We start from the raw sequence: 6,264 nt of genomic DNA on the forward strand, positions 1-6,264 counted from the left end.
TTCCGACCCCATGTCCATCCGATCAGCCCCCCTCTGATCAAACCCAACCGGCCCCTCCCTCTTCCCTCTGATCAAACCCGACCAGCCCCTCCTCCCTCCCTTCCCCGATCAGACCAGCCCCTTGCTGCACTATGCCGGACCTCGAGTTTGGCATGGGTTCCCTCGACTCAGTCCTCGAACTGATGACAGGAAGAGTATATATCTCACAGCAATGAGATATATCACTGTTTTTTTATTCTAGTTTCCTCTAAGAAACGAGAATTTGTTGGAGATCTTACTCTTGTTGTGCAGCAGAAGTGCTGCCGAAATTTTCCCTGCGCATAACAAGGGTTTGAAGAAAAAGGTGAACAGGTGTTGGATCTGAAGCTTGATCGATGGAGGAGATCATCAAGAAGTTGAACCCTGCGGAGGTGTCAACTTTGATGAAGTTGATGAAATTGTCGGCTGATGAGAGCGCGATATGACCATCAAAGAAGTTGGAGCTTCCGACCATCGATCTAAAGCTTGATGGACCGAGTACTTTCCTGAGTTGGTCACGACAGGTCAGATACACCCTTGCAGGGAGGAACCTGGAGGGTTACTTGACCGGAGAGAAGAAAGAACCAGATGAGGACTCGGGAGGACGAGATGAGTGGAAGTCCACTCATATGTTGGTGTACATCTGGCTTCTCAACTCATTGGTCCCGACGATCGCCGCCACGGTAGATGGCATTGAGAAGGTGAAGGATGTCTGGGAGAAGTTGAGGAGGACATATGATGGGGTGGGGAATAACCTGAGGGTGTTCCAGATTAAAGGAGAGATCGATACCATAGTCCCGGGAGAGAGGACTGTACAAGAATATGCTACAGAGCTGGAGCGTCTGTGGCTGGGTTATGATCATCCCCCCCCCAGACTAGCTGCAAGGACCCGGGATGTAAAGAGCAGGAGGCCTTTCTACAGGAGATGACTATGGTGTTTCTTAAGGGATTGACATCAGAGTTCGCTCAGCAAATTGCATTACTGCTAGCCCAGCCAAAAATTCCCTCGCTTGAGAAGGCTGTCTCGGCTATGATCCAGGAGGAGACTCGTATTAGGCTACAGGCGGGGACAGGTGGACTTCCTATGGTGAAGTCAGCATTGGCAGCATCTAGCAATACTGGATCCAGGGGAGAGACTCGGCAGTGCTACAACTGCGGTAATGTGGGTCATCTAAGGCATGCTTGCACCAAACCACCCAAGGAAGGAGATTCGGATGGACGTGGACAGTTCGGAGGGTGTGGTCGTGGCCGTGGGGGTCGACGAGGTGGAAGGGGAGAAGGCAACCGGGCGAATCTGATGGTAGCAAAGGGAGGAGAAGAAGCTGAGGTGATCTTTACTGAGGAAGATCAGGCGCTCCTGGCGATACTCAGGAGGAAGCAGAAAGTAGCAGGGGATGGAGACAGGAGGAGTGGGACAGAGTAGGCATCCACATCATTCTTCGCCAGAGGCAACACTGCTACCTATGCTCATCCGACCAAAGGTACTGGTGACATACATGCTCTTGCTTCTATGTCTCCCGACAGATCATCAGAATGGATAGTTGACTCCGGTGCGTCTCGACATGTGGCAGGTAATGCTAGTGAGTTCTCATCATATACTCACCTAGCATCGCCTGATAGTATTCAAACAGCTGATGGTACATTTCAGCCAGTGGTTGGTAAGGGTACAGTCGATTGTACAGGTTCTGTAACTTTGTCCAATGTTTTGCATGCTCCTTCCTTTCCAGTCAATTTTTTATCCATTAGTGCTATCATCCTCCAACTAAAATGTATTGTTTCTTTTGATATTCCCAAGGTGATCTTCCAGGAGAAGGGGACAGGATGGAGACTTGGGACTGGCACATGGCGTAGTAGACTATGGTATCTGGATCGTGAAGGGCTGGATTCAGCATTGGTGTCAATGATAGAGAGAGCAGAAGTAGGATCTAAGATGAGTGCTGAGAGTGTGTTGATGCTTCATCACCAGCGTTTGGGACACTCATCATTTAGTGTTTTAAGTAGGTTGTATCCATCTCTATTTGAGAAAGCAAATAAGCAACACCTTGTGTGTGATGCATGTGAGTTTGGAAAACTTACTAGAAGTTATTATGTAAGTTCTGGTCATAGGAGTTCTTGTGCATTCGAACTGATACATTCAGATGTTTGGGGGCCTTGTTCTACAAGTTTTATGAATGGATACAAGTATTTTGTTACCTTTATTGATTGTTTCTCCCGTGTTACTTGGTTGTACCTGATGAAAAATAAGAGTGAAGTGTTTGGTTGCTTTCAAAATTTTCATAGGTATGCTCAGACTCAATACAGCGCTGTGGTGAAGGTATTAAGATCTGATAATGGGACGGTGTATACTAACAAAGCGTTTGGGGAATACTTGTCAGCTCAGGGAATACAACACCAGACTACGTGTCCATACACACCAGCTCAAAATAGAGTAGCAGAAAGAAAGAATAGACATCTTTTAGAGGTTGCTAGAAGTATGATGATCTCCATGAATGTCCCAGAAATATTATGGGGGTAAGCAGTGTTGACTGCGGCAGCACTAATAAACAGAATGCCCTCGAGAGTGCTTTGTGAAGGACAATAGGCCGTCCGTCAGGAAGCTTGCCCCTAGAGTAGTGAAATACATCTTTGTGGGATATTCTGCTACTCAGAAGGGCTATGTTTGCTGGAGCCCGGTGGAGAAAAGGTTGTTTGTGAGCATGGATGTGCACTTTCGAGAACTCGATCCATATTACACCCGGAAGGTAACTTCATCCGTTGGTAACTCACCTAATACTGGAAGTATGAGGCGAGATGAGGAGAATGGTGAGAGATTGGTGAATGTGGAGAAATCAATGTCTGAGAATGGTGAGAGATCAGAAAAATCAATTTCTGTAACGATTCCTTGGGAAGGAGACTTGGTTGAGGAGGAGCAGGAGAATGAAGAAGAAGAGGAGAATGAGACAAGAGGTGTTAGGCCAACGGCTCAAGGGGAACTACTTACCTATAGTAGGAAGGGGAAACAAATTGCGGGAACAGTACCTACAGTGCCACTAGTGCCAAGTCCCTTGCCAACGCCTGCCCCGACTCCTGAGACACCTACACCACCACCAGATTCCTCTCAAGGTGATTCCATTCCTCTTCCTACTCCTCCCACACCAATAACTGTACGGAGGACTACTCGCAGTAATGCGGGAAATCCTCCTGATAGATATGGTTGGGATCTTGCTCAGTTTGTATCATATTCTAACATCCACCCTGCACATGGAGTATTCATTGTATCACTGGACTCTGTTACTATACCTAACAATTGATAGGTTGTAAAGAAGGACCAGAAATGGAAAGCTGCTATGAACGAAGAGCTAGGGGCCCTTGAGAAGAACCGCACTTGGGAGTTAGTAAAACTACCAAAAGGGAAGAGAGCAGTTAGATGCAAGTGGGTCTTCACTGTGAAGCAGAATCCAGATGGACAGGTTGAGCACTACAAAGCTCGTCTGGTGGCAAAAGGATATAGTCAGATATATGGCATCGACTATGATAAGACTTTTGCACCAGTGGCGAAGATGAGCACTGTTCGGACCTTGATCTCTCTGGCAGTAAATGGTGGATGGAAGCTACACCAATTAGATGTGAAGAATGCATTTCTTCATGGAGATCTGGTGGAAGAGATATACATGGAAATTCCGCCAGGATTCAACACAGAACAGACAGTGGGCAAGTTCTGCAGATTGAAGAAGTCTCTATATGGCCTGAAGCAATCTCCTCGTGCTTGGTTCGATAGATTTAGGCGGGCTATGATAGGTATGGGATACCGGCAGATTAACGCTGATCATACCGTGTTCTTTCGACGAAATGAAGGTCACATCACCATGCTTGTGGTATATGTGGATGATATAATTATTACAGGGGATGATGAGAAGGAGATTGTCAAACTCAAAGTGAGACTGGGTAAGGAATTCGAGGTGAAAGATCTTGGTTTGCTTCGATACTTTCTTGGAATAGAAATAGCTCGCGGAGTAGAGGGGATTGTCTTATCCCAGAGAAAGTAGGCACTGGATCTTCTTAAAGAGACAGGAATATTAGGGTGTAAACCTGCAACTACACCGATCGACCAGAAGTTCAAGCTGGGTACTGAAGCTGGAGAACCAGTTGATCGTGACAGATACCAAAGGCTGGTGGGCAGGTTGATCTATCTGAGTCACACACGTTCCGATATCTCTTTTGCAGTGAGCGTGGTGAGCCACTACATGCATGATCCGAGGAAGGGTCATATGGACGCTGTGTACCAGATTCTGAGATATTTGAAGAGTGCCCCTGGAAAGGGGCTGATATTCAGAAAGAGTGGACATGTGAGCATCGAAGGTTATTGCGACTCTGATTGGGCTAGTTGTGCTGATGACAGGAGGTCCACCTCGAGATACTGCATCTTTATAGGAGGCAACTTAGTCTCGTGAAAGAGCAAGAAGCAGTCAGTGGTGACAAGATCAACAGCTGAGGCAGAGTATAGAGCTATGACCTTAGGAGTTGCTGAGTTGTTATGGTTGAAGAGTATGCTGGTTGAGCTGGAGCTGGATCAATGAGCTAAGATAAAGTTATGGTGTGATAACAAGTAAGCTATCAGTATCGCCAACAACCTAATGCAGCATGATAGAACCAAACACATCGAGATCGATAGGTTCTTCATCAAAGAGAAGTTAGATAGTGGACTACTGGAGCTAAGTCATGTTTCAACTAAGGACCAGGCGGCAGATTGTCTGACTAAAGGACTTAGCTCATTTAGACATGATTAGATGATGTGACAAGATGGGCTTAGTGGATATCTTTCGCCCATCTTGAGGAGGAGTGTTGACATTAATAATATATAGGGACTTATTTGTAAGTTGTGTAGGGGCTTATATAAGCCCAAGAGATCTCATAATAAAGTTAGGGTTTTTATTCTCATCTTATGTTCATGAATGAATATCTACTATGGGATTCTTACCAATATTCACAATGAAGTTTTAGAAAGTGCTAAATGCAAACGATTTGATAACAGATTCTACACTTTTGGTGCTATGTATTTGCCAGGACCTTTGTCAATTAGGAGCCTATAAGTAGGAGAAGATGCCTACATTCTCTCGTTGTGGTTGTTTGCTTATTTTAAGTTGCTTTTATTTTCTCCATTAAGTGATGCAGTACCAAATTCATCATCAAGAAAGAATATCTTGTAAGCCATTGCGGTGGATGATAAGAGGAAGAGCACAGCTGCACATGGACAAGTGTTTAAGGCAATTCTGAAGCTTAGAATCCAACCCCAAGCTTTGCATATAATTTTCAATGAGGTAATGCCTACAGAAAAAAAAGATTGTTTTTTCTTCGTCTTATCTTAACCAAAATTTTGGGGAGCAACTTTTTTAAGTTTAATATGCTAATACAAGTTACAACATGCATAGGTGGATACTTCAAAACATTGACCGACCTCATCAAGGATTATATATGTAAATTAAATAAAACATGAACAATTTGTATTTACAGTAATCTTTTTTTAACTAACCAGATGGTCTAAGTCGATCTACCAATTTGACCAGACTATAAGCTACTACTATGTCCGTTAATGTTTTACTAAGCTATATATTGATAATTAATTTTGTTATACGTGACCCTATTGTCTAAATTTATTTGGAATTCATGTATCAACCATTTTTCCGCAGTCCAATATTCTACTCTATTCCTTAGCATTTCTTCCCTTTTTCCAAAGCATCACCCTTTAATCTTAGGGAAATTCCCTAAGGACCCAAACCTATGGGACAGGGGAGGGGACAAGTGAGGTGTCCCCTCCTCATTGCTCCATGCACTGTTCATGAACAGTGCATGGAGCAATGGGGAGGGGACACCTCACCTGTCCCCTCCCCTGTCCCATGGATTTGGGTCCCTATAACATTACTCTTAATCTTATATCTAAAAAAATCCGTACATTGGTGACTTGACAATAAGAAACGAATTTGATAATCTTTCAAAAACTCAGTACAGCTCTCACACTAAACAACAACTGTTGACATATTAGTATTAGTTAGGACTTATTTGTAAGTTGTGTACGGGGCCTATATAAAGCCCAAGAGATCTCATAATGAATTAGGGTTTCTATTTCAACTTGGTATCAGAGCCTTCTCCAAACCCTAGCCGCCGCCACCCCACCCCACCCCCTCCACACCCGGCTTTGTAAGTTGTGTACGGGGCCTATATAAAGCCCAAGAGATCTCATAATGAATTAGGGTTTCTATTTCAACTTGG

This window comes from Asparagus officinalis, chromosome 8 (genome assembly GCF_001876935.1).
Source record: "Asparagus officinalis chromosome 8, Aspof.V1, whole genome shotgun sequence".
NCBI lineage: Eukaryota > Viridiplantae > Streptophyta > Magnoliopsida > Asparagales > Asparagaceae > Asparagus > Asparagus officinalis.